This window comes from Heliconius melpomene, chromosome 9, assembly GCF_056956725.1.
Source record: "Heliconius melpomene rosina isolate 202511_hmr_F chromosome 9, ASM5695672v1, whole genome shotgun sequence".
Lineage (NCBI taxonomy): Eukaryota > Metazoa > Arthropoda > Insecta > Lepidoptera > Nymphalidae > Heliconius > Heliconius melpomene.
The window spans coordinates 6,732,990-6,745,543 of NC_140397.1; positions in this window are offsets into that span (position 1 = coordinate 6,732,990).

Genomic DNA, 12,554 nt, shown 5'->3' on the forward strand with positions numbered 1-12,554 from the left:
GAAGACGTCGTCGCTCACCGCGGGAAAGATGCAGCATCACATCGAGACCTGATTCTGCACGGCGGGAGAAATGTTCGCGACAACCGACGCGCATCATCGGCTGTGAACTCGTCACAACATGTTAGAGACTGTTTAGTTTGGCAAAAAGTGACGTCATACCACTCTCGTAATTTTGAATGTTATTATTAGTGTCTTTTCTAAATTAATAGTGTTTTTTCCTTTGTAAATAAGTAATTACATTAAATAATAAATATAAATAGATTTGGGTTCCGTTTTAGATAATAATTTTCGACTTTATATCTTATTTGTATAGTTGTACTATGATTTGCCGCATTAATCGCTTTTTATATAATAGTAACTTCCGTATAGTAAATTTTATTATTAATTATTGTTTGTCATAGTTTTCTGTAACAAAATAACAGATTTGTATATTCCTAATGTGTGTAATTAATTTTAGAGAGAATTTTCATTGTAAAAACTCATGTAAAATTCGTCATCGTAACAGCATTTTTCGTAATTTAATAATAGATAATACTTAAATAGTATAATGTTTTATACATAGATAGATAGATATTTTTATGTTCTTTTAATATGTATAAATTGTAAAAACATCCGATTTTTAGTTATTAAAATATAAATGTAAATGTGTGATAATCATAGTAAAAATATTGTTGTAAATAAAGATAAAACGGCTCGGTGGCTCGCGGCTCTCGTTACCGTTTAGCTCCGCGCAACGGAGGTGCGCGTCGGGCGAGACAGAGACAGTCGGCAATCAACGGTGAGCACAACAGGAAGAAGATAGAATCGGAACAAGACACGAATAGAGCCGACAGTCACCGACCGTTATACAGTGATCAACATCTTGTTTCAATATCCTGTTTCAACATCCTGTTTCAGTATCTTGTTTCAATGTATAGCAAGAACGTCTCGCAAGAACGTCTCACAAGAAGGACTCACAAGAACGTCTCACAAGAAGGACTCCCAAGAACGTCTCACAAGAACGTCTCACAAGAACGTCTCACAAGAACGTCTCACAAGAACGTCTCACAAGAAGGACTCACAAGAACGTCTCACAAGAACGACTCACAAGAACGTCTCACAAGAACGTCTCACAAGAACGTCTCACAAGAACGACTCACAAGAACGTCTCACAAGAACGACTCACAAGAACGTCTTGGGGTCTCAGCATACTCCGTGTTCCCATGATCTGGAACCTATAGTGTGCAGGGCGTCAGCGGCTCATTCACTTGAGTTCCGCCCGTCCGGTACATATATATATAGATAATTATGTAAGATTTCCGTTTAAAATCTCGAATATGTACTTATATTTCTTAGTATATATTTTTTGAACAAATGTCCTATCGGTCCCGTCCTCCCCTCTCTTACACTAACCAGGCTTAATAATATCAATCAAATTAAAATGTAGAAGTGAGAGAACACTTAAAAGTAAAATACACTTATTCAATGAAAAAAAAAAGGTTTCTTTCTATAAAAATTCTAGAAATAAATAAAAAATAGATTAATTAATATTTAAAACTTATGTACTGTATTTTTATATAGCTTTTTAAAGAACGTAAAAGACATTTTAATTATATTAATGAAAAGTTATTTACAATTCATTAAAATTCATCTCCGAATGTTAACCCATTACGCGCTAGTTTAATAAATATTTACGATATTGTACGATATTACACCCAAAGTAAGTTAAATAGAGTCGAATATAAATATAAATAAAATTAAATCAGCTTCACGCTGTATCCCGCACACAGCAGAGTAGGCAGAGGGAACCTAGTGTTAACATACTCCGTTCCCCACTTTCCTCCGAATTCTGGAGGCATTGCGTGTTGAGTGGCGGAACTCAACGCCGCGCTTTGCCTCGACACCAGAGCGAAGAAATGGAAATATAAACGTAAATAAATATTTCACTTCCTCGAGTGGGGATCGAACCCACAACCGTTGAACTTGAATATAAATATATTTCTTTTATATATAAACAATATTACATATTAGTGTTTATAAAGAGATTTCTTCAAGTGAGATTAGAACCCACTGACATCCCAACAAGCCCGAAGCACTTAATGACCAGTAAAGGTTAACTTACACAACAATTTAAGTCATAAAAATGTTAAAAATCTAAAGCAAGAATAAAATTAATTAATATTAATATAACAATAGTATAATAATTATTTTAGGTTACTATTAAAACTAATTTTCGTTTCTATTATTATTTCATCAAGATATTTCACAACAATGACAGGCTTAACAGCTTTTTACATCAGTTACGTCAAATACTTGCGTGTTCTAAAAATTGTAATAACCACGTTTTTATTAAAAGGTTAAGAAAATTTAAAAGTCGTGTATATTTCCGGTTGATATTAATTATTTGAAATAAAATTATATTTATAGCTTTAACATTAGTGTTTCACGTAAGTAAAAAGTATAGAATTAAATATGTAATTTAAAGATAAAACGGACCTAGAATTATTCATCGCGAATAGGCATAAAATGTGACTGTAATCGCGACAGGTTGTGGTTTCGATTAACCACTCTAGGAAATCAAATATTTAATATTTCCATTTTCTTCGCTCTCGTAAAGAGGCGAAACGCGGCGTTAAGTTCCGCTCAACACGCAATCCCTCCAGAATTCATCAGAAAATGGGTAACGGAGTGTTTTAACACTAACTTTCCTCTACTTACCCTGCAGTTGAACCTTCGAATCAACATCGAATAATCGCCATAAGCTCACATGACTTTGATTTCAACATAATCCAAATTCAGTATTTTCCATATAAATATAGATACTTTCAGTGGCTATAGTGTTTTGCGTGATGGATAATCTTCCGATCCTATTCTTTGAGAAAACTCACGTGGATTTAAAATTTTTCTATATAAATATATACTTTACTATCTAAAAGATAGAGTTCAATTTATAATAACATTTGATTTTTCTTGTATTTCTAAATAAGCTGATTTTTTAAAATAAAATATAGCCTTCTATTCTCATGAAGGTGTGCGCAGTTTCTCTAATGTAAAACTTCGATACTTTAAAGTAGAAAAATACACGTATCTAAGTAAAAGAAAATATTTTAATAATTTTTGAATATTGTACAAAAGTCGATAATATATTGTATATAATACTATTAATAATAAAAAGTTCGATTCCCTTGATGATTATTATTTGTAAATATCTAAAAGATTTATACGAATATGTCATTCGTACACAGGCTAACAACAAAAGCTATACCATATATATTAACCAAATTGAAAATTCACCCATTTGGAGTCCAAGCGATAAGCAGAGTTTAAATAAGCAGGATTTAAGACACAAATTCCTTCTACCTTCTAAATATTTTCACAGAATTTGAATATGATACATGTAAAAGGTGTAGTAACATTAAATATATATATATATATACTAAAAATTAATTTGATATACAACAATATTGTGGAAAATTCTTATTTAGTTAGCTTCTAAAAGCACAAAAATCTTTACAGTTCAACAGAGTAAAATTATTTTAAGCTCGTCCTATTCTCGTGATACGAATTTAAATGAAGACTTCGCAACTTCAGGTTTCACCTCTTCTAGTAGTTGGCATTGTACTAGTACCTAATACCTAAATAAGAATATACTATATATGTTTATATTTATATACAGATATATATGTATGGGTATATTATAAGTACCTAAGAGATTAATATAATTTTAAGTGATTCCTAGGGTAGTTTTTTAACATGTAGAATAAAAAGAGTGATTTCAAATTACTGTGAAATATTAATAAAATAGCCATACGTATTGTAGTGGATAATCGAATAATTACAAGACGCTGAGTTAGTGCCGCCCACCCGACCTTCTATTCCGTCCTCCATATACCGCCTTTTCAGAAATGTGATCACTTCACATCACTTCTTCTTCTTCTTTTCTTTAAGAAAAGATATATGCTAGGCTTGGAATTTAAATAATTTTCGAATTTAACCTATACCCCGAATATACCTCTTCATCATCTCATGTAATATATATATATAGGTCATTGTGTAAAATACAATATTAGATATATGTGTGTTAAGCTCAAATATTTTTTTATGTAGGTACATGGTAAGTGTACTCGTATGCCAACCCTTATCAAAATCCTAGCCAATCAATGTCAAACGCCACTGTTCAATATAGAGACTAAACCATATGTGATTGACGTTAGCTAGTTCAAATGGTTCAAAAATCTATAATGGAATACATTTTTAGGGCAGTCGTGGTTCTGGGGCACAAGGGTGTGCCTCTAACGCGACGGTTGTGGATTCGATGTCCACTCGAGAGAATGAATTGTTATTTATTAATATTTTCATTTCTTTGCTACGGCAAAAATCCTGGTGTTAACACGAAATGTCTTGAAAAAATCGAGAGATTTTTCTGGAGAGATCGGGAGATTTGGGAGTTATCGTGGGATCGGAGTGTTTCGGAGGCAGAGTCTGGCATCAAATAATGCCAGGAGGAGAAAATAGATATTACTAGATTGAATGTTTATCCATCTTACGTTTATTTAACTCACTTTACGTACTCTCTTCTCGTTCACGTATTCAATAGTTGAATAAGCTTATAATCCAGTGTTTAGATACTCAATTTTTCTGCCCAGATTAGACAAATATCTCTGATAGATAGTATTGGATGGCTAAACACCAAAAAAAGCACAAGAAAAATAAAAGGTGCCTGTTTATACTTATATTACTAAGGTAGCCTAGCAAAGAATATAAAAACTAAAATCCCAAAAACAACAAATAAAAAACTATTTTCATTTCAAATTTATATAAATTTCAACCATTGAAATTTACATTTCGAAATACAAAAATTCTTTTATAGCATTCAATTTTTATTGTAATATAATCAACTCCCAGAAGATTGTTTGTTGCGAAACTGTTTTGAAAGGAAACAGCGTTTAATTTTCCAAGCCGTTATTTCACGTATAATTGAGTGCTGGACGTTGGTTGTTATGGTAACTAGGGGGAGCTTTAACTAGACTAGTGTCTCGTCATTTCTATTTTATTATTTAGTGATGAATGTATAGTAATCATGATAGGTTTGGGTTCGATCCCCATTCCTGTTAATCAATTTACTTAATTTCTCCGTTTCTCTGCTCTCGTTTCTCAATTAATACCGCGTTTATCATAAAGTGTTGCATTAAGTTCTGCTTCTGCTTTATCACATAATATTTAGAAGTGTTGAACAGAATTTCTTGACACTACGGTCCCTGCCTACCCGACCTAATAAATATGCAAAATCAGAAAGAAAATAAAACAACTTAATTTTTTTTGTATCTGTCGGGAGTCTGAGGTCGTCGTAGTGCAGGGACACAAACTCAATGGTTGTGACTGTAAGTTCGATTCCTAATATTTATTTTTTTCATTTCCTCGCTTTGGTAACGAGGCAAAACGCTACGTTGAATTCCACCTGCGGAAAGTGGGAAAAGAAGTGTCTTAATGGGAACGGAGTATCTTAGCACTAGGTTCCCTTTGCCTACCCTGCTACGAGTGCGGGAAGCAACGTGAAGCTGGAAAAAGAACAAAAAATATATTTTCCCAATTATATAACAAAAACAACATTTAAACTTTCACATGTACCAATAACACTTAATACGAAACGAAAAACGAAACACGAGAGTTTCGGGACACACTCGGCGCCGTGAAAACCTCAATGCTCATTTGTTTTAATGGAATTGTGCTAAATGAATAACTTACTTACGAGTACCTACGTATTATTGTAATATATATTTTTTTAGTCTCATTTTTTTATTTATACATACATTTGGTGGTTTTTGGTTTAAAATTCATTGAAATCGATACTTTAAAAATATTGATCTTCTCCATTCGTGTTCTTATTAATCCTGTTAATTATAGTTTCTCGTTTTAATTTGTGAAACGGTGTAGAATCGTACACGGAAAAAGAGACATTATAAAAAAACTGGTTAAGTGCGAGTCGGACACACCCACAGACTTCCCTACAAATTTAAAGAGTGTAGTTCAACGGGGAATAAAGAATATAGAGAATAAAAGTTGACACACTTAAGTTTGTGAGCATATGCAATCATGAACTTCATGACTCTGCTCTCCACTTTCCGTTTTTGAAACAGAGATTATTTATCAAGAACTGACATAACAGCCCCTGTAAACTAATTATAACCAAGAAACGTCCTGTGTACAACTATTTCCATACTAAGCCAAGAAAAATATTATCATAAAATCCTACAATAATAATAAATTCAAGCTAGGAAACACCTATAAAGTTCCTACATAATCTCTTCTGGAACAGAAACAATAAGAAAACATTTACTGTAATTTTAAATTGTGAATAAAATATGAACTTTAATATAACCATCTAATGAAATAACTGCAATTATTCTAGCTGTAAGTAGAATGTATACTTTACACTGCTGGCTGTGGCGTCGTTCATTACATGAACACTTGTTTCTAACTTCTCCTAGCCACATAAATTTGTTGTTCTACTTAGTATAAAAATATTATCTTTAAAATTCAATTTATATGGAATACAATTGAAAATTGCTGGGAAAGTTTATGAACTAGATAATTTTATCACTCTTCTAAATTATTTTCAATTTTTGAGACCACCTGTGGCGCAGTAGGCCATGTATGCGATAGTAAACGCAACAGGTCGTGGGTTCAACTCCCGCTCGAGGAAATTATGTATTTAATATTTTCATTTCATTGCTCTGGTAACTAAGCAAAAGCACAGCGTTGAGTTCCGCCACTTAGCACGCAAACTGAAGTGTGTTAATGGGAATGGACTATTTTAACACTACGTTAGAAAAAAAATCAAAATTTAATTATAAATTTTTAATTCATTATTTTTTTTTCGCGTATTTTGCCTTATGCGAGTTAGGCAAAGAGGAATTATATCTGTATCCCGCAAACAGCAGGGTTGGTTAGGCCAGGTAGAGGGAACCTAGTGTTAAAGACACTCCGTTCCCTACTTTCTGCCGAATTCTAGAGGTATGGCACTTTTCCTTGATAGGAGAGCCAAAAAAAAAGTATATATAAGTTTAAATAAATATTTAATTTCTTTTTTAGTGGTGATCGAACCCAGTCGGGCTTACAGTCACACGCTTCTACGCCACGACTGACATATTTAAAGAAAAAAATTTTTTGTTATTAATATTTCAATCCAAAATTTAAACAATTATAAATAAATAAATATTTGAGTTTTACTAAAAACAATATATTTTCAGTAGACACAAGTTACAAGTAAATTTACAGTGTGGCTCTACAAGGCGAGTCCAGAAATAGGTCGGCCAGGAAATGCAATCACCTTTGCTAATTCAGTTGAGGTTTCCGCCATGCGACGCGACGTGTGACTTAGTAATCCCAAGATAAAAAATAAAAAGAAAATTGTTTGTTTTATATTATAAACTAGCGACCCCCTTGCGGCTTCGCCCGCTTTTACTACTGGATTATTCATATAATGTATGTTTGCAAAGCACTTAAGATAATGTGAAAATTAATTAAACCCTAATGCAACCCGCATTTTCGTAGTTTCAATAAGGATTTTCCAATTGTTTTACACAGCAAGGATTTTTTAGTAGGTACCGTTATTTTAAATCTGTGCTACTTATCTTTTCAAGTACTTATTAAAATATATTTAAATGGCTATTTTTAGATTATTAAATGACTATTTTTAAACGGAAGAAATTATAAACAAAAACCTACCTACTAATAACTACTACAAAAAATATGAAACCAAATATATCGCGCTGAAATAATACATTCAACTCCAATTATCCAATACGTGCAAACGCATCTAAATCTTCGTTGCTATAGAGGCAGGCGGGTTTTTTTTTCGAGCTTGTGGTTAATGCTGAAGAGGGTATTCTGTCCCTGATGAAAAGCAAGCACTATGTGGCTGGGCCGGGAATCGAACCCGGGCCGCCCGCGTGGCAAGCGAGCATTCTACCACTGAACCATCGATGCGTGTAAGACAGGCGGGCGCGGCGGGCGCGGCGGACGCGCTTGTATAGGCCGTTTCGCAGCAAGGATTTTTTGATATTCTAACAACTTCTAAAGTACTTATTAAAATGAAAAACAGTAAAAGACAGTTTTGATCTACATTAAATGTCCAACGTAACTAATATACTTATTTATATGCTGAGAGTAAGGAATAAGTGAAACATAGCTGATGTGTCAACGGCGTGATGTGTCAACAATTAAATACGTTTTTCTCTAAAACTATTCGCAATTTCGAAATAGTTCAAACAGAAAATTTTATCTTCGTTTAACGTAGAAAATTAATAAAGTATTTTAAAGGATAAGGATTAATACCATTATGGAAAAATATCCCTCACAATAAAAAATATATTGAAATTACAATTTTTAGACAGAAATATGATCAGTACACGTTATTCTTAAAAGATACGAATATGCTGTCGCGGATTTTTTTGTAGATCTTATTAAGAGGAACAATACTCTAGTACATTATTTTCATGTAGTACTTACCATTAGAGCAGCGCATGTGCGAAAGTGTCTCAACGGGTAGGACTTTATACACATTTATCGTATTTATGTTAATTTACATAAGAATGTACAAATACTAAATTATATATAAATCTTCCCTGAGAAATACTCGAGCTAATGTTGAAAACCGCATAAAAATCCGTTAGGTGGTTTAGAAGAAGAAGAGTTAGAAAGTTCAGACAGACACGAAAAGCGACTTTGTTTTATAAGATATAGGAAGTAGTAGATATTTTTAATTTGTATGGAAATATTATTTAAATTTTGTGGTAGATTCATATCCCATCAAAAACATAAATGTAAAAAGAAAGCCAAGTTCTGTAATAAAACGTATGCTTTCAGCGATAAAAGAAGTGAGATGTAAATGTATGCCAAGTTCAATGGTCAGTCCTGAAATTAATTTTAACAATATAAAATATTTTATAACAACTGAAAATGTCCATTCTTCTTACAACTTGGAGACTTTATTTATGTGTAATATCTGACTTGGCCAGTTTTCATATAAATTTACAATAGAATCTGAATAGAATAGAATTTGAATACATTTATTTATATAGATGTAAATTAATTTGAAAACTGGCCAAGTCAGATAGTACACATAAATAAAGTCTCCAAGTTGTAAGAAGAATGGACATTTTCAGTTGTTATAAAATATTTTATATTGTTAAAATTAATTTCAGGACTGACCATTGAACTTGGCATACATTTACATCTCACTTCTTTTATCGCTGAAAGCATACGTTTTATTACAGAACTTGGCTTTCTTTTTACATTTATGTTTTTGATGGGATATCATTACTTTTTGTACAGAAATCATAAGTAGAAAGGTTTATAATGTAATCAAAATCAAAATATTCTTTATTCAATTTGGCCATTATAAGTACTTTTCCTATAGGAAGCTACTACGGCAAGAAACTCAAGAGTTGCTCTTTTTAAAACATAGTTTAAAGTAAGGGCTTCATAGGACATTTCTGTTCGCCGAATAAACCAAGTAGGACACCATTGTGATAATACACTTCTATCTATATCTATATATATAAAAGGACTTGTTCTCACTGACTGAGGTAAGACGCACGCACAGCCGTAGCCGCTGTGCGTAGGAACGTGAAATTTGGACAGATATTTACTTTCGTAATCTGGATATCCACTAAGAAGGGATTTTGAAAAATTTTTACCCTAAAGGGGTGAAATAGGGGTTCAAAGTTTGTATGGAAAAAAAATTAAATCGGCACCGATTTTTATGAAATTTGAAATTTAGATTTTTAAAGTATTAAATTGAACACGTGTTTCATCGTTTTCCAGAATTCTCCCTCTAAGGGTGCAAATAAGGGGTTGAAAGTTTGTATAGATTTTTTTTTAAATCGGCACCAATTTTTATAAAATTTGAAATTCAGACTCTTAAAAGTATTTAATTGAATACATGTTTCATGGTTTTCTAGAATTCTTCCCCTAAGGGTGCCAATAAGGGGTTGAAAGTTTGTATGGAAAAATCTTTTAAACGCCACCGATTATTATAAAATTTTTAATTTATACTCTTAAAAATATTTAATTGAACATGTGTTTCATGGTTTTCTAGAATTCACCCCCTAAGGGTGCAAATAAGGGGTTGAAAGTTTGTATGGAAAAATCTTTAAATCGCCACGGATTTTTATAAAATTTGAAATTTAGACTCTTAAAAATATTTCATTGAACATAAGTTTCGTGGTTTATTTTAATTCATCCCCTAGGGGTGTAAATAAGGGGTTAAAATTTTATATAGAAAAATCTTTAAATCGCCACTGATTTTTATAAAATTTGAAATTGAGACTCTTAAAAATATTTTATTGAACACGTGTTTCAAAGTTTATTAGAATTCACCCCTAAGCAATAAGCAAGCGAAGCTGCGCGCGTCCGCTAGTACTGTACAAATCTACTGCAGCCTTTATTTCGGAAGTAGCTCCGTACGTAGTTAAGCAAAGCATGTCTTCTTTAGAAGAGTAAAGATTCCCGTTTCGAGCGCTAGTGTAGATACTTAAATCATTCCAGTTACGACATACGTACTCTACTATAGTCTCGCGCAATTTATTAGTTTGTTGTATATCAATACGCTCAAACGAAGAATATGCAATAGCATGGAAGAGACAGCTCCCATCGGGAGGCATTGGAACAATTCGGTGTAAGTTCTTGTTTCAACCACAAGCAATTCTATTGAACGACTCATTGTTCAACATGTCTTGGAAAAAATATAAACAATAAGTTTATTAAGTGCTGACGGTACCAATCTGAATTGATATGATCCCAAGGTCGACTCCGTTCTCTGCCGTTTTCACAAGTGTTCCTAAAACCAGTAAAATCATGAAACTCAGGCCAAAAAAACCATTAAAATATGAGCGGCTTCGTACAATAAAATATATCTAATATAATTAGATATTTACTTTTTTATTATGGTCAATAATATTATGTTTTATTACTCTTAAGACGATATTTAATTATATATGAAAATAGATTATATTTATCTATGAATCTCGACTATAGTTTTTATTTTGTTGATTAAATGACAGTTGTCAGATTTGAAAGTAATGAATGTATGCTGCGTTTAGAAATCTGATATATTAATTAATATTTTTTTCTAATTTTATTATTTTGTTGGAATAACTCAACACGCAATGCCTCCAGAGTTCGATGGAAAGAGGGGAACTGAGTGTCTTAACAGTAGGTTCCCTCTCTCTACCCCGCTATGTGTGGGATACATCGTAAAGCGGATTTATTTATTTTTTATTATTTTGTTTAAGTAATTTTTAATTTTCTCTTTTTTTCTCTTATTTTTTTTATTAACAATTACTTAAATTTTTACTGTTAATAATTACTTTATAATTACTTCTGTTAAGATAGCTGGTAGGCTGACAATATATCAAATTAAAAATAAAATCAGCTTCACGCTGTATCCCGCACACAGCAAAGTAGACAGAGGGAACCTAGTGTTAATACACTCAGTAACCCCACTTTCCATCGAATTCTGGAGGCATTGCGTGTTGAGTCGCGGAACTCTCCGCCGCGCCTTGCCACGACACCAGAGCGAAGAAATGGAAATATAAGTTTAAATAAATATTTCATTTCCTCGAGTGGGAATCGATCTCACTACCAGTCGGTTTAACAGTCACATTTTGTGCCCCTGTGCCACGACTGACCTTACAGATAGTATATTATTCTTAAATTTTATATATATTTCTATCAATATAATTATTTTTTTTATATTTATTTTTTAGTGTATTTTTTTTCTGTTTTAGGGTTCTGTACCTCGAAAGCAATAAAACAGAACCCTTATAGGATCTTATATAGGACTTAGTACTTAAATATTGTAATAATAATTTAATATCAAATACGTTAATCGACTATGCAAATACTCTTAGTATAATAAGTACTAAAACATATGTTTAAATTATAATAAATAATAATGAAGGATGTTAATCCATTTATTATATTTTTATATTTTTACGTGAAGCCCTTGAAGTCCACATGATGGCAGGCTTTGTCAGGACATAAATTAGAGGCATTTTCAGCTACAAATGGAGACATATCTTATCTTAAAATATACTTGAAAGCATCGTGTTGTTTTAGATGGCTTACGTAAGTAATAGTGAAGTTAGTCTACAAAACAAATAAAATATTTACTAACGTGTGACATAAATAAAAGCAAATATATATAAATAATGCATTGCTCTTATTTTGTTGGCAGGCGCTACACTATAAGTAAATGTTCCTAATTGAATCTATTTATTGAAAAATTATAAGAAAATGTTAAAAAAATACTAGTTTCGGATTTTTTCCTTTACATACACCCAATTACTTAACCGGATGCTAAATTTCACCATTCCAGGTCATCTGGAACTTGGTTAACATTAAGGTCTATAGGTCAGTCACCCCCCTAAAAATTAACGATTTTTGGACGTCATTATCTAAATAACTGTTTGAGCTGTGTTTATGAAATTTTATGCACGTATACAGGTAGGGGGTCTAAATATTTGAGCCAAATATGACAGCTTTAGGTGGAATAGTTTTTGAGTTACGAA